General features: G+C 40.7%; 1 long non-coding RNA gene across 1 annotated transcript in view; it reads right to left on the bottom strand.

The window, feature by feature from the left end:
• LOC148774736 (uncharacterized) overlaps nucleotides 1–10,801 on the bottom strand; it is an 89,835-nt gene that overhangs the window by 35,993 nt on the left and 43,041 nt on the right. The window lies entirely within an intron of this gene.

The following is a 10,801-nucleotide window of genomic DNA, read 5'->3' as shown; positions in this document are numbered from 1 at the left end:
CAGGCCCCCATGCACTGGGAGCTCAGAGTCTTAGCTCCTGGACCACCAGGGAAGTCTCTCACTAAAGGGTTTTAACCAACTGGTATATATACCATGTGGAATTCAAAGTGGCCCACATACTCAACTGCAACATATCTAGGTGCTAAGACACACTAAGGTTGCATCTCCAGGTCTCAAAGATCACTTTGATTGCTATATTTCCTACTCCCACATAAGTAGTTGACCTCTGCCCTGGCATAGTTTCTTGAACTTTAGCTACACCTGGACGTTACCTTTCTCACGGTCTTCTTCTGATGAAGGGCTCCAATTATGGTAATGGAAGTCATAAGTTCAATGGTATAGGGTTGGATTAGGTTAGGTTAAAAGTACTTTCAATTGCAGGACCATAATATCAGTGTCTTACATTTATTGAGTGTGCTTTAATCTTGCTTTCTATGAATTCACCATTTTGATCTTCATAAAGGCTTATAAGTTAAGTGTTTTTATTATTTTTATTTATATAAAGGGCATAAACATTCAAATAGATTAAGCAATTTCCCTAGAGTTACACAGATGATGGGCTGTGGGGGATAGAATCAAATTCAGATCTCCCTTTCTTCCTTGCTGACCAGAGTCTTAATCGACCAGGAAAAAAGCAACAACTTCCCCCAAGCACGTTCTATTTCACACTAAGATTCCATTGCCATCCAGGAATGTCCATTATCAACAGATTCTTGTGTGCACAGAAGTAGTCTTTTCCTCTCTGTTCACCACCCATCCCCAGCTCCTCTCCAGCACCAATCTTCTCTGTCTCCATATTTATCAAGTCCTGGTTACTAGATATCCTCTCTCTTAGGCTGCAAGCTACTTCATTACGTCTTGTTACCATCTCATCCTGACTAGCAGGGTCATCCAGAGGCTCCATCTCCTAGGAACTGGAGGACTAGAGCCATAACTACAGGTCTCTCAAGACACCTGGCTAATCCACCATCTTCATACCACAATGTTGGACCCTCTTTTTCTGCGACCACCAGTGCTAGTCACTCCTTGTTCCCAAGAGTGTTCTTTTCTTTCCAAAAACAAAATCTAACTTCCATTTTTCTATATTCACTCTTTCCTATTTAGATAAAAAGACTTGTCTCTCTATACAAGACAGATGTATACTTAATACAAACTTAAGTTATGATTCCAAAATGCATGGTTTTAGCTAATACTTCTGGAAAGCATAAGTATGAAAGCTGGAAAACTTAAGTACTCATCCACATTTCTAATAATTCAGTCTTAGTGAAAAAAAAGGTAAAACACTGATATCAATAGTTAACAAATCCCCAAAACTTTCATTCAGTTCAGTTTAGTTCCGTCGTATCCGACTCGCAACCTCCATGGACTGCAGGATGCCAGGCCTCCCTGTTCATCACCAACTCCTGGAGTTTACTCAAACTCATGTCCATTGAGTTGGTGATGCCTTCCAACCATCTGATCCTCTGTCATCCCCTTCTCCTCCCAAATTCAATCTTCACCAACATCAGAGTCTTTTCAAATGAGTCAACTCTTCACATCAGGTGGCCAAAGTATTGGAGTTTCAGCTTCAGCATCAGTCCTTCCAGTGAATATTCAGGACTGGTTTCCTTTAGGATGGACTGCTTGGATCTCCTTGCAGTCCAAGAGACTCTCAAGAGTATTCTCCAACACCACAGTTCAAAAGCATCAATTCTTCAGCACTCAGCTTTCTTTACAGTGCAACTCTCACATCCATACATGAATGCTGGAAAAACCATAGCTTTGATGGCCTTTGTTGGCAAAATAACATCTCACTTTTTAATAAGCTGTCTAGGTTTGTCATAACTTTCTTTCAGGGAGCAAGCATCTTTTAATTTCATGGCTGCAGTCACCAACTGCAGTGATTTTGGAGCCCAAGAAAATAAAGTCTCTCACTGTTTCCATCGTTTTCCCATCTATTTGCCATGAAGTGATGGGACTGGATGCCATGATATTAGTTTTCTGAATGTTGAGTTTTAAGCCAACTTTTTCCCTCTCCTCTTTCACTTTCATCAACAGGCTCTTTAGTTCTTCTTGCTTTCTGCCATAAGGGTGGTGTTATCTGCATATCTGAGGTTATTCATATTCATCCCAGCAATCTTGACTCCAGCTTGTGTTTCATCCAGCCCAGCGTTTCTCATGATGTATTCTGCATATACGTTAAATAAGCAAGGTGACAATATACAGCCTTGACGTACTCCTTTCCCAATTTGAAACCAGTCTGTTGTTCAATGTCCAGTTCTAAAAGTTTCATTGGGCACTCTTAATTTTTAACTACCAAACCTTGTCCAGTATCCATCATTCAGACCTTGGCTAACAGAACATGTCCTAGACATTTCACCATCAGGCCCTTGGAAACAAATATTTTACAGAACTGGCTGAGAAGGTACTGCCCTGAAAAATCAGGACCAATAAGAGCTCATGGCCTCTGGAGTAAAACACAGCATGGAGGACTCAGGCAGGATCTCCCTCCTCAGTCCTACAAGGACAGCAAAAACACAAACAGGCAAGATACAAACAGTTTTGTGCTTTATTAGAACTTTATGAGGACATCTGAAAGGCCCTATTTTGTCTCTGATTCAGATAGTTCACATGTTCCCTGAGCCCCAAGGGCTGATGCAAAAGTCATAGCCCTGAATGTGACCAATTTGCAGCTACACCCAATCATGGTACAGCCAGAGTACTGTCATCTTCTTTCCAAAAACACACCATACTGAACATGTAGGTTCTTCTTCTTCCCCACACCCCATTTAAGAATGAAAAATGTATAAGCGAAAAAGATAGAAAAAAAAAATAAGAGAAGAAACAAAGTTGTGTTTTTTTTTTCAATTTGGAAGAAAGGAAGTGGCAGAAGAAGCCTCAATAACAACAAAAGACATGTTCCTGGAACTAATCAACCTCATAAAATCCAAGAGAGTTCAAGGCTTAGAAGAACCAAGTATGATGGAGGACTGGGCTGAGGGATAAAGCTGAGGGCATGGTGACTGACAGAGGTGAAAGCACCATGGCACTAATGACACATACGCTTCAAGAGCCCTCAGTAGCACAGGGCGCAAAGGGGGCCCTAGAATTAGGTCCATATGGCCACTTTTTGTAAAATCTGCAAAACTAAAATAATTTACCACAATTGGTGAAATATGCTGTCTGTTTCCATGCCAACGTCCCTTCCATCATCAGTTTCCCTCGGGTCTGGTGGTGTTTGGATATCCACAAGCATTCTGAGGGCCATTCTAAGATAAAGGGACCATAAGTTATTACCCAAATGTAACATCTGAGAGGGAGCAAAAGGTGCTATTAATCAGGCGCACTAGTAGGCATGAACTGATCTATTGTAGGCACATGAACGTAGAGTCCCTTTAAGTGGAGAGGAAATTGAGCTGCACATGCTGGGATGTATTTATGAGATTTTCATCATTTCCATTGGAGGCTTCTAGCAGAATTCCCACTGCCCTGATGTGCTGACTCAAACATGAATGCATTTCAGTTTTCTTATGCTAAGTGAAAGAAGTCAGACTTAGGGATACATACTGTATGATTCCATTTACATGACATTCTGGAAGAGGCAAAACTATAGACTTAGAAAATTGATCAATGTTTGTCTGGAGCTGGGGTTGTGGGGATACGTTAATGACAAAGGGGTACAAAGGAATTGGGGGATGAGTAACAGAACTTTCTATATCTTGATTGTAGTGAGTGTTATATGACTATGAATTTGTCAAAACTCATAGAGTATGCTTAAAGAATGAATTTTATTATATATACATTCAGTTCAGTTCAGTTCAGTTGCTCAGTCGTGTCCGACTCTCTGCGACCCTATCCCTGTCCAACACCAACTCCCAGAGTTCACTCAAACTCTTGTCCATCGAGTCAGTGATGCCATCCAGCCATCTCATTCTCTGTCATCCCCTTCTCCTCCTGCCCTCAATCCCTCCCAGCATCAGAGTCTTTTCCAGTGAGTCAACTCTTCACATGAGGTGGCCAAAGTATTGGAATTTCAGCCCCAGAATCAGTCCTTCCAATGAACACCCAGGACTGATCTCCTTTAGGATAGACTGGTTGGATCTCCTTGCAGGCCAAGGGACTCTTAAGAGTCTTCTCCAGCACCACAGTTCAAAAGCATCAATTCTTTGGTGATTAAACCTCAACAAATCTGGCTGAAATGAACTAACAAAAAGATTTAAGAATCCTACCTTAAAGAAAAGTGAAAACGTGTCTGACATTATTAATAACAGCAAAGAGTAGGAAACAATCTGAAAGTTCCTAAATAAGATAGTAGTTAGACAAATTACTTAATATTAGGTTTGACCCTGAGTAATAGATGGGAAAACAGTGGAAACAGTATCAGACTTTATTTTTGGGGGCTCCAAAATCACTGCAGTTGCTGATTGCAGCCATGAAATTAAAAGACGCTTACTCCTTGGAAGGAAAGTTATGACCAACCTTGATAGTATATTAAAAGCAGAGACATTACTTTGCCAACAAAGGTCCGTCTAGTCAAGGCTATGGTTTTTCCTGTGGTCATGTATGGATGTGAGAGTTGGACTGTGAAGAAAGCTGATCGCCGAAGAATTGATGCTTTTGAACTGTGGTGCTGGAGAAGACTCTTGAGAGTCCCTTGGACTGCAAGGAGATCCAACCAGTCCATTCTAAAGGAGATCAATCCTGGGTATTCATTGGAAGGACTGATGCTAAAGCTGAAACTGCAATACTTTGGCCAACTCATGCGACGAGTTGACTCACTGGAAAAGACTCTGATGCTGGGAAAGGTTGGGGGCGGGAGAAGAAGGGGACGACAGAGAATGAGATGGCTGGATGGCATCACCGACTTGATGGACATGAGTTTGAGTGAATTCCAGGAGCTGGTGATGGACAGGGAGGCCTGGCGTGCTGTCTTCATGGGGTCACAAAGAGTCAGACACGACTGAGCGACTGAACTGAACTGAAAGTAACATGGACATGAGTTTGAGTGAACTCCAGGAGTTGGTGATGGACAGGGAGGCCTGGCGTGCTGTGATTCATGGGGTTGCAAAGAGTCGGACAAGACTGAGAGACTGAACTGAACTTAACTGAACAATAACAAAATAATATGATTTACACAGATACAAGTTTGTTTCTCTCATACATAAAAATTCAAAAGTAGGCTACTCAGGTCTGTGGATGGTAGCTTTGTGCCTCAGGGCATCCTCTGGGACCCACATTCTTTTCAGCTTTCCACTCTGCCATACCCAGGATATGGTGCCAGCTCATAGTCCAAGATGACCCTCCAACCCTCATACCCAGCCATCACACCCTGAACCAGGATGGAGGAAACAGAGACGACAGAACAAAAGATGTGTATCTGCTTTCTCTTAAAGTTTTCTAGAACTTGCCACATATTCTGCTCACATCATATCAGCTACTTAATTACATTGCCACAACTGGATGCAAAGAAAGCTAGAGACAGTAGTCTTTCTTGTGGTGAGCTATTGCCCAGCTAAAATTGAGGGTCAACCAACGGTTTCATCCACATTGGGCACCCATCCATGCACTAAAGTGTATTATGCAAGGTGAACAAAACAAGTTACAGAACAACACATTTAACACAGGAGACTCACAGATAGCATGTGTATTTTTACATGCTGTGTATGTGTGCAAATTAATAGAAATCCATTTGGAAGGGTGAAAACATCTGGATGGGTAAACTGCAGTTTCCTGAGAAAGCAGGAAAGACAAAAGAGAGGGGAAGGTGGGGAAGGCCTTTAACATTTTATTCTATATATATTGCTATGTATGTTTCTATCAAGAATATTTTCCTGTTGTTTTATGGCAGAAACTAACACAACATTGAAAAGCAATTATCCTCCAATTAAAAAAAAATCATATTTTCATGCAGAGAGTAGAATGGAACCAGAGAATGGAGAAAAAAAGGGTACATAATTTTAGTTAAAAGATGAATAAATTCTGAGGATCTAATGTGTAGCATAATGACTATAGTTATTTATACTGTGCTGAATACTTGAAATTTGCTAAGAGAGCACATATTACACGTTCTCACCAAAAAGACAAAAAAGGTAACCATATGAGATAATAAATGCATTTACTAACTTGATTGTGAGAATAATTTCTCACAATTGTATTACAATTCTGTAATACTGTCTTACAATTTACGCGTTACAATTTTGTCAGTTGGTCCTCAATAAAACTGGGAAAATTAATAAATAAAAGCTGGGGGATGGGAATTTCCTGGAGATCCAATGGCTATGACTCCGTGCTTCCATGATCAAAGGTCCAGGTTCAATTCCTGGTCAAGGAACTAAGATCCTGCATACTGCACAGCCAAAAATATAAAATTTTTAAACTGTGTGTGTGGGGGGCGGGGAACAGACTGTAGTAAAGTTGATCAAACCCACTACACAGATATCAATTGCATTTCTTAGTACAATTTGTCCAGAAAGTATGATTTCTGAAAGATATCTTTAGCAATATTAGATAAGTATCTGGAAATAGTTCTTTAAAGAGGATGCAAAAGCATATTATGAAGAAATCTGTACCTTTTCACTGAAAAACATTAAGGAAGAACTAAATAAATGGAAAGAATATTCAACTTTTTGGATAGACATACACAATATCACAGAGATGTCAATTTTCTTCAAATAGCTTTACGGATTTCAAGCAAATCTTGGGCTATTATTGCATTTGAGAATCAGGCTTTAAATTTTATATGAAAGAGGAATATTTGACTTGATGGCAAATAAGAACAAAGAACAAAGGAATACTTGCCTTACCAGATACCAAGTTATATTATGGAGCAATGGTAACCAAAACGGTATGTTTCTGTACCAGACCAAAAAATAGTAACAGTTGAATCCCCACCTAAATGAAGATTTATTGAGGACTTTAATTTCCTGACTTATTGAGGCATTGGACAGTTTCTTTATGACAATATGGCATGGCATTGCAGGGAGAGGGTGACACTATTCTGTACACAGTGCTGAAATCATTATCCATATTGGAAAAATGAAATTTGATTATATACCACAGAATAGACAAAAATTATTCCAAACTACCAAAGCCTTAAAGGTGAAAGGCAAAATGTTTCGAGTATATTACCGGAAGATACCTTTATGACCTCATAGAGTTAATCACTTCCTTAAGTTCTGACTCGATGGACATGAGTTTGAGTGAACTCCGGGAGTTGGTGATGGACAGGGAGGCCTGGCGTGCTGTGATTCATGGGGTCGCAAAGAGTCAGACACGACTGAGCGACTGAACTGAACTGAACTGAACTGAAGTTAGATAATCACAATCCAAAAATGAAGAGTGATGTGTGCATGTGTGTGCTTAGTCACTCAGTCATGTCCAACTTTTAATTCAACCTATTTAAAAATAAGATGATAATGAGTTAATATCCAGAATATAAAACAAACTCCTACAACTTAACCAAAAAAAAATCCAACATGATATTTTAAATGGGCAAGACTTAAATAGACATTTCTCCAGAGAAGATATGTAAATGGCCAACAAGGACATGAAAAGCTGCCCAACATCACTAATCATTAGGGAAATGCAAGTCAAAATTACAGTGAGAGGAGGCCTTACAAATAGCTGTGAAAAGAAGAGAAGCGAAAAGCAAAGGAGAAAAGGAAAGATATAAGCATCTGAATGCAGAGTTCCAAAGAATAGCAAGGAGAGATAAGAAAGCCTTCCTCAGTGATCAATGCAAAGAAATAGAGGAAAACAACAGAATAGGAAAAACAAGAGATCTCTTCAAGAAAATTAGAGATTCCAAGGGAACATTTCATGCAAAGATGGGCTCGATAAAGGACAGAAATGGTATGGACCTAACAGAAGCAGAAGATATTAAGAAGAGGTGGCAAGAATACACAGAAGAACTGTACAAAAAAGGTCTTCAAGACCAGGATAGTCACGATAATGTGATCACTGACCTAGAGCCAGACATCTTGGAATGTGAAGTCAAGTGGGCCTTAGAAAGCATCACTACGAACAAAGCTAGTGGAGGTGATGGAATTCCAGTTGAGCTATTTCAAATCCTGAAAGATGATGCTGTGAAAGTGCTGCACTCAATATGCCAGCAGATTTGGAAAACTCAGCAGTGGCCACAGGACTGGAAAAGGTCAGTCTTCATTCCAATCCCAAAGAAAGGCAATGCCAAAGAATGCTCAAACTACCGCACAATTGCACTCATCTCACACGCTAGTAAAGTCATGCTCAAAATTCTCCAAGCCAGGCTTCAGCAATATGTGAACCGTGAACTCCCAGATGTTCAAGCAGGTTTTAGAAAAGGCAGAGGCACCAGAGATCAAATTGCCAACACCCACTGGATCATGGAGAAAGCAAGAGAGTTCCAGAAAAACATCTATTTCTGCTTCATTGACTATGCCAAAGCCTTTGACTGTGTGGATCACAATAAACTGTGGAACATTCTGAAAGAGATGGGAATACCAGACCACCTGACCTGCCTCTTGAGAAACCTGTATGCAGGTCAGGAAGCAACAGTCAGAACTGTACATGGAACAACAGACTCGTTCCAAATAGGGAAAGGAGTACGTCAAGGCTGTATATTGTCACCTTGCTTATTTAACTTATATGCAGAGTACATCATGAGGAACGCTGGGCTGGAAGAAGCATAAGCTGGAATCAAGATTGCTGGGAGAAATATCAATAACCTCAGATACGCAGATGACACTACCCTTATGGCAGAAAGTGAAGAGGAACTCAAAGGCCTTTTGATGAAAGTGAAAGAGGAGAGTGAAAAGGTTGGCTTGAAGCTCAACATTCAGAAAACAAAGATCATGGCATCTGGTCCTATCACTTCATGGGAAATAGATGGAAAAACAGTGGAAACAGTGTCAGACTATTTTTTTGGGCTCCAAAATCACTGCAGATGTTGATTGCGGCCATGAAATTAAAAGACGCTTACTCCTTGGAAGGAAAGTTATGACCAACCTTGATAGTATATTAAAAAGCAGAGACATTACTTTGCCAACAAAGGTCCGTCTAGTCAAGGCTATGGTTTTTCCTGTGGTCATGTATGGATATGAGAGTTGGACTGTGAAGAAAGCTGATCGCCGAAGAATTGATGCTTTTGAACTGTGCTGTTGGAGAAGACTCTTGAGAGTCCATTGTACTGCAAGGAGATCCAACCAGTCCATTCTAAAGGAGATCAATCCTGGGTGTTCATTGGAAGGACTGATGCTAAAGCTGAAACTCCAATACTTTGGCCACCTCATGCGACGAGTTGACTCACTGGAAAAGACTCTGATGTTAGGAAAGGTTGGGGGTGGGAGGAGAAGGGGACGACAGAGAATGAGATGGCTGGATGGCATCACCGACTCTGTGGACATGAGTTTGAGTGAACTCCGGGAGTTGGTGATGGACAGGGAGGCCTGGCGTGCTGTGATTCATGGGGTCGCGGAGAGTCGGACACGACTGAGCGACTGAACTGAACCACCTGATATGGTTACTACCAAAAAAAGGAAATGACAAATGCTTGTGATGATGTGGAGAAATTAAAATCCTTGTGCACTACGTATGGGAATATAAAATAGTGCAGCCACCATGGAAAATAGTACAGTATTTCTTCAAAAAATTAAATTAAAATTTCCATATGATCTAGTAATTCTACTTTGGGGTATGTTCCCATGGAAAGGGTACACAAAGACTGCAACAGATTTTATACATCCATGTTCATAGTTGCATTATATATTATTTAAAATAACTAAAAAGTGGAGGCAACCCAAGTGGCCACTGACTGATGAATGGATAAACAAAATACATGCAATGGAACATTCAGTCAGTTCAGTTCAGTCGCTCAGTCATGTCCGACTCTCTGCGACAGAAAATCTGATACATGCTGCCACGTGGATGAACTCTGAAGACATTTTGCTAAGTGAAAAGAGCCAGTCACAAAAGGACAAGTAATGTATGATTCTACTTATCACACGGAGAAGGCAATGGCAAGCCACTCCAGTACTCTTGCCTGGAGGTTCGCATGGACAGAGGAGCCTGGTGGGCTTCGGTCCATGGGGTCACTACTAGTCAGACACGACTGAGCGACTTCACTTTCACTTTTCACTTTCACACATTGGAGAAGGAAATGGCAACCCACTCCAGTGTTCTTGCCTGGAGAATCCCAGGGACGGCGGAGCCTGGTTGGCTGCCATCTATGGGGTCGCACAGAGTTGGACAAGACTGAAGCGACGCAGCAGCAGCAGCACTTATCACAAGTGTCAGAACAATGACTGGCACAGAGTAGGTTCTAAATGAATGAAGGAATTAACCCATATTTTCAAAACAGCCTCACATAATAAATATCCATGGAAATTTTGTCCATAAGCCAATTTCAAGATTTCTTTTCTCAAAATTGCCATAATATTTAGAGTTTTCAATAAACACGTGGGAATCTACATCCAGTAAGTAGCTTACTGACGACTTTCACCTAAGCGAAACCACCATGAAGTAAAAACAGGTGAAATATTTCTTTCCAGGTTTTTGCTTCAAATTTTGCAAGGTCAGGAAATAAGTTAATGTCCTTCCAAACTCCCACAACCCATAACAGCAATTAGGGGTGTGTTCCTAATTACCAAAATGGATGTGAGAAGACAACTATACCCAGACATAAGTACATGTCAACAAAACACCCTGCATGTCAGCCAAAATGGAAATTAACTTCCCACCAGAAATAGTAGCAAGAGTCAAGGAGAAAGGTCAGTGGTTGAAGATCCAAGCTAGGGAAATAATTATTGCTGTCCTGTCCTCTATTTATGTGGAAAGAACTGTAAAA

The sequence above is a fragment of the Moschus berezovskii genome, chromosome 20 (genome assembly GCF_049115385.1).
Source record: "Moschus berezovskii isolate FMDL1 chromosome 20, NW_MosBer_1.0, whole genome shotgun sequence".
Taxonomy (NCBI): domain Eukaryota; kingdom Metazoa; phylum Chordata; class Mammalia; order Artiodactyla; family Moschidae; genus Moschus; species Moschus berezovskii.
The sequence above is the reverse complement of the archived record's forward strand: the minus strand, read 5'-3'. Positions and strand labels throughout refer to the sequence as shown.